Source organism: Phasianus colchicus, chromosome 8 (assembly GCF_987193195.1).
Source record: "Phasianus colchicus chromosome 8, bPhaCol1.hap1.1, whole genome shotgun sequence".
Lineage (NCBI taxonomy): Eukaryota > Metazoa > Chordata > Aves > Galliformes > Phasianidae > Phasianus > Phasianus colchicus.
In genome coordinates, this window is record NC_143443.1 from 35,370,510 (window position 1) to 35,384,125 (window position 13,616).

At 48.3% G+C, this 13,616-nt stretch overlaps 1 protein-coding gene across 16 annotated transcripts in view; it reads left to right on the forward strand.

Moving 5' to 3' along the window:
• JAKMIP3 (Janus kinase and microtubule interacting protein 3) overlaps positions 1-13,616 on the forward strand; it is a 54,932-nt gene that overhangs the window by 14,355 nt on the left and 26,961 nt on the right. Inside the window, exon 1 of one of the 16 annotated variants that reach the window (XM_090145681.1) lies at positions 1,104-1,199. The exons of the other annotated variants lie outside the window; for them this stretch is intronic. The gene's annotated coding sequence lies outside the window, so the exon portion shown is untranslated. Of the gene's footprint in view, positions 1-1,103; positions 1,200-13,616 lie in introns of those variants that run through there. 16 annotated transcript variants of the gene reach the window in all.

Consider the following 13,616-nt stretch of genomic DNA (forward strand, 5'->3'; position numbering starts at 1 on the left):
CAGAGGCTGAGGGAGCTGGGGGTGTTCAACCTGGAGAAGAGGGAGCTCTGGGGAGACCTCGTTCCTGCCCTTCAGTATTGAAAAAAGAGGAGGGAGAGTGACTTTTTCCATGGGCCCATACACAGGGGAACAGCTTTAAACCAAAAGAGGAGAGATTTAGATGCAATGCTAGTTGGAAATTCTTTGCTGAGGGTGGTGAAGCCCTGGTGCTCACCACTGCCCAGAGCTGTGGCTGCCCCATCCCTGGAGGAGCCCAGGCCATGGCCAGGCCCTGGGCAGGCTGAACTGGGGGGGTGAGGAGCTATAGGGGCCCTTCCAGCTGAGCCATGATGTGTTTCTATGAATATAATGGCTGCAGAGACCTGTGCAGTCATTTATTCTGCACCTCTCTGCAGTAGCTGGGGTACCTGGTACCTCAAGAGCTATGAGAAGCTTTGTAACCTGGAGGCAGTGCTGAATCCATCCAGATTTGCAGCGTGGCTGTGACTCAGTTGTGCTAGCAGTGGAAGGAGCACAGGAGCTGGCGTGGAGCTGTGGCCCCTCTGTGGGCAGCTCGTTGTACCTGGACATGACATCTTGCTGTGTGTTGCCTAATGACAAGCTAGGCTGCTGGTTTTAGATCGAGAGGCTGGTTTTTGCACTGGAACAGGCCAAGCTGTTTTGTTCCTCACCTGCTGGAGGTGGCATTTCCTGAAGTGGCAGCCACAGGTTGTGCCCTGACCTGCAGAGATCTGTGCCTGCAGCACGCCGGGTGCCGGCTCCTTTCTGCTGACCCCGAGCCCCCAGCCCTCCTGCCCCTCTGTGAGGTGTTCCCTGTGTGTAGGGAGCTGCGGCCTCAGGGATGCTCAGAGTGGAGGTTGCTGCTCCTAGTCACACAGCTCCAGGGCTAATAATAAGATGCTGCATCTCCTCTTACATGCAGCGGAGATAGAGGTTGAGAATTTTTTTCTGTCTTGCTCCACCTGATTCCCATGCAGGCTTGCAATTGATTTTCCCCAAATAAACCGACTCCCATCATCATAACATAACCAGATGGGGAGGGTTTAGTGAAAATACCTCCGGAGAGGCCGGCAGAGAGGCGGATGCAGGAAGCAGATCCTCCCCGTAACGCTGGCACGGTTTGGTAAGTTCCATCAGAAAAATCAAAAGCTGTTCCCTGTGCTGAGTCACAGCCCCTCGGCGCCGGAGGCAGCGCGCAGGTGAGGCAGCGCCGCTCGGAATCCCTGCTGAGCGCGTTTATCAGCTGATCCCATTTGAGCCATCTCCTTAAAGTGCATTGCAGGTGTGATTCTGTCTGCAGAAGGGTTCTGTCGCGTTTCTGTCTCGCGGCTGCGTGGCTTTTCCGAGGCATACGCGGTGCCAACCCTGGTGGCAGCCCCCCGTGGCAGGAGCAGCCCCGTGCCCCCAGCCCGGCCTGAGGCACAGCACAGCCCCTCTTGTGCCCCCGCACTGCAATCCTACTGAATTTGGGGGTGCCGGGCGCATCCCTCCCCCACTGGCTGGAAGCAACAGCTTTATTTAGACTCGTATTTATGCTGTGTTCCAGCGGTTCAGATGCACAGCTGAAGGCTGTTTGCTTTTTGAAGCTTTTCCGTCTTCTTAAATCTACGGAATGGGGTGAAATCCAGAGTGTGAGTGTGCATGGGGGGATGGGAGGAGGGGGCTGGCGGTGCTGGGAGCCAACCAGCAGAGCTGCACAGCAGCATTCCCTGACCACCGTTAAAACACAGCGTTTGGCTTTGGAAAGTAGCCCTGTTTGTGTTGCTAAGGTATAGATTATTTAGATGGAAAAATAATCTCTGGCTGTAATCTCAGATATAGACGTGGAAATTTAATCGGCAGTCCCTTGTAGGTTGCAGATTCGTATTTTATGAACAAAATGTAAATATTAAACTTAAGATGTCATGGGTAAATATGTGTTTTCCATGTACTTTTCTATAGATTTTAAAAAGCAAGCAAGAATTGGTATCCCGAGGGGCTGTGCTTGGTGCAGAACGCCCGGCCCCCAAGGCTGCCCTCCCACCCCACTTATGCTCCACATCCTTGGGCTCCTGCTCCTCACCCAGGCCCCACTCCTTCACTCCTGTCCATTCCTATTTTAATACAGAAATGGACAAAGTGAACTGAAAGGGTGTGGGGAAAGGTCTTGCTACATTGAAGGACCAAGAGATGTTGCTGTCTCAGCCCTGATGCCTGGAGTGTTGTATGAGGGAGGTGAGGTCCCAGCCTCTGATGCTGTGTGGGGCTGGGGAACACATAGTTGTGCTGGGAGCTATAAATGTTTCTGCAGATTCACTGGAGGCAGTATTTTATGTATCTTACTGCCAAAACAAACTTCTCAGTGTTCTATTCCACTTTTGGTTTTAAGCAGCAGATACGTTTGGGCTATTTTTTCTCCAAAAGAGAAGGCAAAATGGCGCGTGGAGGATGGATGATAACCACTGGGGTTTCCCAGGGCTGGAGAGTGGAGGCCATGGGCTCGGTGTGTTCTTCATGGTCATCTGAGTACTGCATGCTTTCCTAACTGGCGTGATTTGGGGCAGTGCTGAGCCTGGCTCTGTGCCACGTCCTCTCCATCACAGCAAGGTAGGCTTCCAGTGCAGGCCAACTGCGTTCCTTTCATGCTCTGCCTGTAGTCATGGGAGCTCTGCAGCCTGAAGCACGCAGCTGACCTGGCCTGCCGGTCTGACACAGGGCTTATTGCGGGCACTGAGTGATAACACGTGTGGCTCCAGCCATGCACTTGGAGTTGGTGCCTGCCCCAGAGACACTGCTCACAGCCACGGCTGTCCTGGGCTGTTCCCATGCTGATGTAACACAAAAATGATGTTTTTCCAGTTGGGAAATTTAAATCTAGACATAGATTTGCTCTGTGATGCTCATCTGATGTGAGATGGGGTTGGAGTGAGACATTCCCAGAGATGGGCTGATCTCCTTCCTTCTGGTTGTGCTGAGGTTGGGCTGTGAGGCTCAGCAGCCCCATGCAGCAGGGCTGGGTGCTTCCCTGCACCGTGCCTGGTCAGAGCTCAGGGAAGCTGCAGGAAGAAGGAACCAGAACAATGATCTCGTTGGAACAACAAGTGAGGATGATGCAGTTGGAGCCCTGTGGTGAGCTTTGGGTTCCACTATTTTCTGGAGGACTCTGGGTTCTGTGGGAAGAATGTTTTAAAGAAATAAAAGAGCATGCAAGAGGGGTTGTATGCCTAGAGCTGAGTGCCCACACGGGGCCCACTGCTGCAGGGAAGTGAAACTGCAGTGACTGTGCTGCGAGCCCCTTAAAAACAGCTGCAAAAGAAAACAGAACCCAGTCACAGCAGTGAGCAGTGCAATACAAAGCCTGCATAATTACACTGATATTTCCTGTGTTCCTTTCAGTATCTGCTGGTGGAGACTGTAAGGGCTGGAGCGGAGCAGGGCGCTCACTGCAGTGCTCCTCAGCTGCTGCAGCTGCACTTCTGTGCACTGGGACAGTCCTCTTCCACAGCGCTGTGCCACTGCAGAAGGTCACCCCACACCGTGGTGTTGCAGGGTGTTCTCCCACCAGTGCAGCTGGGGCTCTGTTACCCACTGCTTGCCAGCCCAGGGAACACTCAGGTTCTGCATCTGTATAGGATTTGTGCAACTATGTTCACGGAGGCAGCACAGAGCAGTCAAACAGCATCCTATGGAGGCTCAGGCAGGTGGTGCAGGGCTGGAAGCTGTGCCCTGCAGGTGCCACAGGGCTGCAGAGCCTTGGAGCAGCGTGGCAATGGGCTGGTGGTGCCTGGCTGATGGGAGCAGCAGGGCAGGGCGTGCTGCTGTTGCCTGCAGAGCACAGTGCAAAAGGGAAGTCCAGCTTTCCTCTGCAAAACCCATAACTATCCCCTGCCAGTGTCCCTTCATAATGTCGGGTAGTTTCTTGTTCTTGCAGTATTGTGGAAAAAAATCAGAACTACTGTTCTCACTCTCATAACATCAATAATTTATAGCTGCCTACTTAATGTCTCTTGCACAAATCACGGTTCCTGATAATTTATTTCCTGGCTGTACCTTTTGTTTAAGATGAGTGTTGGTGTGATAATGACTACCTTCCTGCAACATTGCAATGCTTTCCATCTTATTTCCCATCTCCTGCTATTACAATCTAATACCTTGTTTACCTAGCTGCTGCACGACAGATGTCCTCAGTGATGACTTGATCTTTCCTTCTAAACCTCTGTCTGCAGGGTATGCCAAATTGTATTTTTAAATATAGATTATCTTGTACTTTTCATATTGAATCTTGTGTTGCTTAGTTACCTAATTTTCTGCAGTTATTGTTTTAATTTTTTCTTCCTTCTTCTTGCTTTATATCCCTCCCTCATCTTGATTGACCTAGATAATCCTGTTATCAGCAGGTTGTGATAGCCTGTCCTCTCTTCCCACAGGTTGCCAGCAGGGTCCCAAACACTGCCAGCCCACCTCCAGTCCAGGCAGGCCTTTTGCTGGGACTGTCCATCCCAGTGGCTGTTTCCCCTCTGATTCTGTGCCCTGTGCATGATGAGTTGCTTAAGCTTCGTCTTACCAAATCTTCTTAAGCAGCTAATTGCTTAGCATCCAGCCCTTAAGTACACACCGTGAAACTGAGACTCAGATTTGCACTCTGATGCTGTACACGTTTGTTTACCTGCAGGGTTTCACTGAGCACAGGCTGCTGCCAAGGGCAAGGGTCAGCCAGGCGGTCAGGAGCCAGGAGGGTGCATCCTCCTAACTAGGAGTGGTGCAGCACAAGCCACGTGAGAAGCATTGTTCTCTGAAGGAGTGAGTGCAGAGGGCTGTCAGACTGGGAAATGCTGAATTTCAATACTCTTTAGCATGGTGAAGCCCTGGCACTGCTGCCAGAGCTGTGGGTGCCCCATCCCTAGAGATGCCCCAGGCCATCCTGGCAGCCCTGGGCAGCCAGAACTGGGGGGCACTCAGCCCACGGCAGGGTTTGCAGCTGGGGGGCTCTGAGGTCCCTTCCAACACAGCCATGCTGGGATTCTGCCATTACCCAGATGCAACACTGAACAAATAATAAGGGAAGAGTCTTCTGTAGCTGCGCCATGTCTGTAGGCAGAGAGTTCTGTGAGAGGGTTCCACCACTTTATGATACTGCATTTTTCACAATGAAAAGCAAGGCCAGCACTATTTCCAGCCTGAACAAGTCTTTGGGATGGGCTCTGGCTGGCGTTGCTCCCTGGAGATTCCATTTGGGAACGAGTGACTTCGTTCCTGGTGTTTATGGACCAGAAGAGCCCATGTGGAGCTGCAGGTTTCCTTTTGGTGGAGCATTTTGGCACTTAGTGTTGTGCAGGCTAAAAAAGGCCATGGCGTTGGTGTGGGATAGATCCTTGGGATGGGTAAATGAGCTCCAGAGGTGGAAAGAGAGAGTGAGTGGCAGCCTTTAAGCAAGGAAGACTCATGTTCCTACAATTCCTGGTACCCATGTCCTCCTTGAGTGCAACAAAACAGTTTCAACCCAATCCATAACCAATAATTAAACATATGAGGGTTAGCAGCTATTGGAAAGAAAAGGGCACGTTATATAGATGTGCATGTTCTTGTGGGAAGTTAAAAGCAAGTTGGGAAACTGAGCTGTCAGTAACAGACGTGACAGACCCACGCAGTGATGTTGGGCAATGGGTGCACCAGCTGGCACTGGGCTCTGGTCTGTCACTTCTCAACATCTGACTTTAGGAACTGGAAACCTCCATTTGCTATTTTATTTGTGTGTGTGTGTTCTGTTTTATCTCTGTTTTCTTTCATTTGGACAGTACTGCAAATCTGGACAATTCCCATGCTTGAGCAGCACTCAGAGGTCAAGCATTGGTGCTAAATCTATTCTTCTCTATTGAATGAACCACAGAAGTCCAAGAATACAAAGGGTGTTTGGGACCAGAGTTCACCTGGGGATAGGCTGTAAGGTTTGGGGTTGCTGATATTGTATTTTGAAGCCATATTTGGCCTAGCTGAGAGATGAGATCTTTCTCATTGTTTTCATAGCATCAGATACTTGGAGGTGTCACACTTGCACTACTGGTTTCCAAACAGAAATACTGAGAACCTGAGGTAGAAGCAATGTTGGTCTGCTATTGGAACGTGCTTAGCAACATGCATTTCCTTGTAGATGATCTGTAGGGGGCTTTCATTGAAATAATATCACTGGGGTGGGGGTGGCACATTTCACTTTGCATTTTAGGATTTAGCTGTAGAAGAACAGCCAATTATACCCCATCAATTACATTAGCTCCCTGTGCTGAAGTGGGGGGTTTTCTGTTCCTGGCTCAGTTAACCCAACCCTCAGCCCTGCAGCTGGCAGCTACTGTTGGTGCTGTTGTGCCACTGGGGGCTCAGTGCTGACACAGAGCACGTTTCCAAGCTGCTGTTCAGTTTTAATCTGTTGCATGCAGTGTGGCAGCAGATACAATGATGTGCTTGATTTTACTTCTTGCCTTTGAATATCAGATGTCTCTTGAAGGCAGGTAGAATGCATGTGAGCCCCCTGGTGCTGTTGGAGCTGTAATCCTTAATGCATGTTTGTCACTGGTCCTGCTTGCAGGAGGCTGTACAACATTCATTTTTGGGGGGGGGATGAACCACTTTCTGAGTTGATCATTCAATTTATATTTACGTTTATTGCTTTTTGCATTTAGTGAAGTGTTAGAAGAATCAGTTGTAAAAAGTGCCCTTCTGATACAGTGAGGGTGGTGAGGCACTGAAACAGGTTGCACAGAGATGTGGTAGATGCAGTTTCCCTGGAGATTTTCAGGGCCAGGCTGGATCAGACGCTGGGCAACCTGATCTAGCTTTGGTGTCCCTGTTCAGTGCAGGGGAGTTGCACTACATGGCCTTCAGAGGCCCCTTCCAACTCTAAGGATTCTATGATTCTGATTTACATTATCATTCTTTGTAACTCTGCAGTTGTATCTTGAGTATGGTAACGTGCATAAAACGGGTGTGATTCTTCATGGAAGTCAGCCCATTTCTGGCAGCTAGTCTTGGTTAAAGAAAACGTTTAAAAGATGACAGAGCACCTGTGCTGAAAAAAAAAAAAAAACCAAACATTTCCCTACAGGAATGGATTCCTGGCCCTGCTTTAGGTGGGCCAGTTCTGCCTTGCTGAATGGAAGTCCCAACTCCCTGACTGTTCTGTTCCATGAAACTGCAGAGAAATGGATATCTGCAAGCTAACAAAATTGACCAGAATGATTGATGCAGCATCTGAGATCAAGTCAGCTTTAAAGACAAAAATCAGATTATAGCTTACAAATTCCTTGCCATGTGCATCTGCTCAAAGCAGAACCCCCTCCGAGCAGAAGTCACATTGCCATGGTCAGCAGCAGGGAGGGAGACCCACAGCAGCCCCTGCCCCACAGCAGCCCCTGCCCCACAGCCGCTGTGCTCTGTGCTGACGACCATACACTCATTGCTGCAGGGTTTGGTATTCTCCCCATTCCGTTCCCTGGGAGGGCATTTTGCCTTCAGGACTTCATTCAATCATCTTCTGAGGCCTGGAATGACTCAGGGTTTTTCTGATTTTGTTGCTGTTGTTTAAACCTTATTCATTTCTTCAAATTTAATTTAAAGCACTCATTTTGTTTCCTTATAGCTGGAAATGTCAGACAGATAACCATTACCTCACATGGATCACAGCACACACAGGTTCGTGGCTTAGCCTGGGAGCACAGATGAGCAGAGAGCCCAGCCTTCAGACTGAGCACCCATGGCTGTGTATGGAGGGGGTCAGCATCTGCTCCCAGGGCAGGCGGTTCGTTTGCCAAAAAGCAATTGCTCAAAAGGGGCCTTTATGTGCCAGAAGCAGACACAGAAAGGTTTGTCAAAGTGCTGTGCTCACCCTGCTGCCCCACTCTCCCCACAAGCTCCTTTTCCTTTTTTTATTAATCATTTTCTGCTTGCTGAATGTCTCTCTGTGTCCTCCTAGCAGATGCTCTGTGCCATTAAAGCATGCCATGTTAAGGAGCAGTGTGTTCTGACTGCTCGTTTGTCCACAGCACCCAGCAGCACAGAGGAGCACAGCCCACTAGCTGAGTGCTGGGCAGATCACACAGCCCAGGGCAGCTCTCAGGGCAGGTGCTGCAGCAGATGGGTGCAGGCAGTGCCTGCTGTCCCCAAGGACACCCGTGGTAGATTCAGTCCCCTTTCTCAAGTTTGAAGAACCAAAGGATTTCTGGTTTTCACTTAGATCTGTCCCCAGCTATTTCAGCTTACAGCAGCTCTTAATTGCAGTTCATTTGGGTTCATGTGAGATCGTCGGTGAGATTCAGGATGTGAATAGCCCAGAGCACACAATTTCCAGCAACAGCTTTCGTTTATTCCCTGCCATATGCTATTATGTTGTAATGTGTCAGAAACCTGTGTACCTACAATTATCCCAGCTAATTGGGTAACAGTGCAAATCAATACTGTGTGTTATAGTTCTGTCACCCCAGTTCCTGTGCTGAGATCAGCTGAGCGCTGCCCACTTCCAGTGCTAAGAAGCCCCATGGTGTGATGCTCAGTGCCAAATCTGCAGTCACAGTAATGTGGCATTCAAACAGCTTCTCCTTTCTGAACTCACAGATCATTGCTAAATTGGATATCACCCTAGGTTCCATCCTCTCCAGCAGTGTTCCTGCTAGTAGCCTGCATGGTGTGAAGGGCAGCCCTCTGTCCTCCAGTGACTGCAATGCACATCTCCCTTTTGCTAGAATTCACCCAAAGCTCTCTTGGTCTTTCCCAGGGGCCATCTCCCCTCCAGCCCCCACCAGTAGACCCAGACCTGATTCCATGGGCAGTGGAACCCCTGGCCTTCCCTGGGACCCTATCAGATGCTCATGGCAGAGAATCAGTGCTGAGCCCCATACAGTGGGGCCCACAGGGTGTATCCCCCCATCCCACACCAACACCCCAGGACACACCGCCAGCAGCACTCGTGCTTTGATCCAATTTTTGCTTTCTTAACCAGCTTATAGGCCAACCAACATGCTCCCTGCTAAATGAGGGGACAGAGGTGGGCTGAGACTGGGGAGAGGACCTCAGCAATTGCCAAGATGTGGTAATTTAAACTGATGAAAAAACAGGTTTGAAATAATCTGATCCTCAAGGAATGAGCTTCTGGGGGATGAGCAGGCAGCATTAGAGCTCATGGGCACCTAACAGCTTGTAGTTGACTTCCTACCAAGTTCTTGTTTGCTGCTGTTAAATGTGCTTCTATTAGCGTGGAACCAGGCACATATCTGGTTACAAATGAAACAAATGCTCCAACTAAAAATCCATTTTTTCTCTTGGAAAACCAGAGTCAGGCTTAGGAAATGTTCCACCTGCCACCAGCATCCTCCCATGCTGCCTGGTCCTCCATGCCACGTTGGCTGAGGATGAGTCACTCTGGAAATCGGTCATGCAGCACTGTTTGTTGCCTGCTATTTACAATCTCATTCATAAACTGAATAGCTCCAAGAACTGGAATCTTTTTCTGACAGCATCGCAGTGAAATGCCACCTGATGCTCTGCAGTCCAGCTGTGTTGTGTGTTTGCACAGAAGAGGGTTGGAGAGGTACCATTAAATAATTATTTGGCGATATTAATGACGTGCTTAAAACATTGCCATGCAGTGCTTTCGGGTCATGCGATGCCATCTGTGTTGCAGTTGCCTGTGGCTCATTATACAGGAATGAATTCCTTGGGAAAGTGGATGGGTTGTGCAGACTGTTAGTTTGTGATCGAGATAATGCAATGACACAGCATTAAGCTGAGAGAATTAAGTCTGAAATGCATCCCTCGCTGATAATCCCAGGGAAACCAGTGAAATTACTGAGAGCTGCTCTAGTTTATCTGGGCATTCAGGTAGGTGTACATTGTACTGCTATTGTAACAGCCCCATGGATTTGTGTACCCAAAATACTGCAGAGCATCCAGGGAAAAATGAAAAATTAACTTCCTATCTATCAGCTACTGCCTCTATTTTCTGTTAATTTCTTTAACAGTTTAGCCATAGGAGATACAAGTGCAAAAAAGATGTCCTGCTCAGGTAATACCAAACTTGTGTTAAAATGGTAGGTTCTGTGTGTTGGGGTTTGGAACAACTATGCCTCCTGGTCCTTACATGCTCTTCATGTCTTCTGTGTTTACTGTAAATGTTTGCTACTCACTGATGTGACACCCAGTTATGTTTTGCACTTAAAAAACACGAGCACACGAAAAGAAACCCCACAAATAGCTGTGACATTTAAGATGAAAAGTCAGTATGGATGTGAAGCAGACAGGTAATTACACACAGTGTGTGTGTGCATGTATGTAACTATAGCTAACAGGGTTCAGGATTTTGCTGTGGATTTTGTAACCTTGGCCCAGCCATCAATGAGTCAAAGCTGGCTGAGGATTAATCTTTGAGGACAAACTGCAGTCGGTCAGGATTTGGCATGTGTCTGTTAAAGCTGGCATTCATCTAATCCTGAGCAACACCTGGGATGGGCTTCCAGCTGCAGGAGCTCATTGCTGTGGGGTTTTGTGGTTTTGTTTCCTTTTTTACATGATGCTGTTTCTTCAAAGATACAGTCTAGACATTTGTTAGTTTGTTTTTTGTGATGGGGATTGAGATGTGCTCTGGAACAGCCTCCTGTTGATAAATAAGGTAGAGCACCAGGGATTTGTTGGCATAAATTAGAGAGCACCAGCTCTTCTTAGGGCTGAAATCTCCACGACAAGATGCAGTTTCCCACTCACATGGCACTTGACTGGAAGGAGGGTGCTGAGCACAAGGCTTCTGCACCCTGATCTCATGTTCTGCCTGCAAGGCTTCTCCTGCTCTGCTGTCTTCTACTCAAATTCATGTGAGATTTGGTTTTAAACCTGACATTTTCTCAGCAAAAGTGTGATTAAGACAGATACGGTCCTTTGGAAGTTTGTGTTATCTGCATTTGATCTTGTTAAACATATATATAAGAATGTATACATATTTAAAATCAAGCTCAGCTCAGTTAAGCAATTATATCAACAGCATAAAGACAAAGATCCTCATAGCATGCATGGGCTAAATACCCAGCGTAACTGTGTGCATGACAATTTGTCAGTTCTTGATCTCTTGGCAATTCTTGATCTCAGGGCTTTAAAGGCTCACTGCCTGCTCGCTGTGCTTTACCATGGCATTTCCAACAGCTTTTCTTCTCCTCATGTTGCAGGTAAGACACGTTGTGGCAAACATTTATGCACTGAAAACGTAGGTTTTGGTTGACAAAACTGAGCTGAATTTATCAGATAGGTTAGGGCTAAAATTTAAGTCTTCATGAAAATTAGGAAAAATTCATGGTAACATCTTTGGATGTTTCTGTTGCAGAGTCCAGAAAATGAGAGCCTGGATTACAGTGTTGGGCTGTGTGAGCTGGTAGTTGGCATCCCATGTCAGCTGTGGGGGCTGCTCCAAGCTGAGAAGAGATTAAAAGAGCAAAAGAGCCTCTTTATCATGAGAGCCTATAGGCAGGGTGCAAAAGTTTGTAAGGAGAGTGTTTTGCTTAAAATATTGGTACAAATAGGGTTTGAAGTTGAAGGAGAGAAGAAGATTGAGGTTGGATGTCAGGGGGAAGTTCTTTCCTATGAGAGTGGTGAGTGCTGGAACAGCTGCCCAGAGAGGCTGTGGATGCCCCGTCCATCCCTGGAGGTGTTCAAGGCCAGGTTGGATGGGGCCCTGGGCAGACTGGGCTGCTATGAAATGAGGAGGTTGGTGGCCCTGCATGTGGTGGGGGGTTGGAGCTTCATCATCCTTGAGGTCCCTTCCAACCCTGGCCATTCTGTGATTCTGTGATACTCTGGGTTGCAATTTACTCATTTATTTTAAGTTGTGGTGAAACCTTGATTTCGGAAAATGTTACATAGAAAACATGTTTTCCAATTAGCCTTGATGTTTGAATTGCAAGTCAGGAGGCAAAAGAATGATGAGCCCTTGCTGGAGGCAGTGTATGATGCATTATTAATGCTATTTTCAATATCAAACATATCAGGAATCATAAACATACTATATTCTCCTCGCATCAAAAATACGAAGGCCTTATTACTGCTATATCTTAATGATGCCCTGCTACAGAACTTGCTGGAAAAAAAATGAAATCTACCCAAGTGACTTGCCTGTGTCACAAGAAGTGCTTTCTGCCCAATCGTTCCCAGGACCACAAGGTCCATGTCCTGCCATGCTGGCTGCTGTCCCAGCTGTGCACAGCCCAGCTCAGCCCCTTGGAGCACCGCTCACCTGCAGCTGTCAGAGCAGAACAGAGCCAGCAGAGAATGACTGGTTTGCATTCCTTCCCCAGAAAGAAAAACTCTCCTTGCTGATTTTAAACTGAGAGGTTTAGGTTGGATATGAGGAGAAAGTTTTTCAGCCAGAGGGTGGTGAGGCACTGTTCACAGGTTGCCCAAGGAGGCTGTGGATGCCCCATCCCTGCAGGCATTCAAGGCCAGGCTGGATGTGGCTCTGGGCAGCCTGGGCTGCTGGTTGGTGACCTGCACACAGCAGGGAGTTGGAACTGGATGAGCACTGTGGTCCTTTTCAACCCAGGCCATTCCATGATTCTATGATGATATCATTGTAAGGATGATGCTGTTACCTTGGAAGTATTTTTATGGGTTCTTTTTCTCCCAGTATTTGGGAGAAATATTCCCCAAGCCTGGCACTGCCCCAGCAGCCTGCAGATGGCTGATGTGCAGGCAGGCACGCACCAGCCGGCACCGCTGCCTCAGTGTTACAAGACCACGACGTTTTGAAATACAAATAACTACTTTCATACTTTGCAACAATGACGCTTGTTCCCCAGCAGGCACAGAAGCTCAGGGCTGTCACTAGAAAGCTGCCATACTCTCTGCAGACCAGTTTCCCATTGTAACCCCAAGAAAATCAGCCCTGCTTTTCCTCAGCAGTCCCATTCTGAGCTGTGTAATCCCTTTCTGATTGCTAGAATAGCAAATACTGGAGGGGTCCTTCGTGTGTAGACCAGGTCTCGACCATAATGACATTGCTTTGGGGTTTTCCGTTTAATCCGTTACACTGTGTGCACCAGTTTGAGAAATCCACAAGTGGGCAGGTCCATGGTTGGTGCCTGTGTGTCTTTGTTTGCCCTCCCTGCAGCTGTCTTCATGGATAAGCAGCAATAAGGGAATGGGTTTTTGTAACATGCTTGTGATGCTTCTGCTCTGTCTCACACAAAATCTCTGCTGTAAATTCCAGCAGGGTTTTTGCTGCTTTGCTCTCTGAATCAATGTCCTTGCAGGTGAACAGCAGCTCAGGTTATGTCCCTTAGTTTGACAGAGGTGAATGAATCTGGTCAGTAATATTGCTCATACTGCATTTTAATTTTTTTGCATTTAGAAGCTCGGGGACCTGACTGTTTCTTGTCTTTGAAATGAGTGTCTCTGAATCCAGTGGAGTTTCGTGAATGTCGATTATCCAAAATCTGTCTACCATTCACTGATTTGAACAGAATGAGGCAAAACTAAAGTGAAACCATACAAGGGAGCATTTAGTAATGCCGACATGCCCAGTCCTTGGTCCCAGGCTGATTTTCCTTCCCTCTCTCCTCCTTCTCAGGGAAGGACACAGACTCAGGTCTGTAGCAGGGCAGGGAGCACCTCCT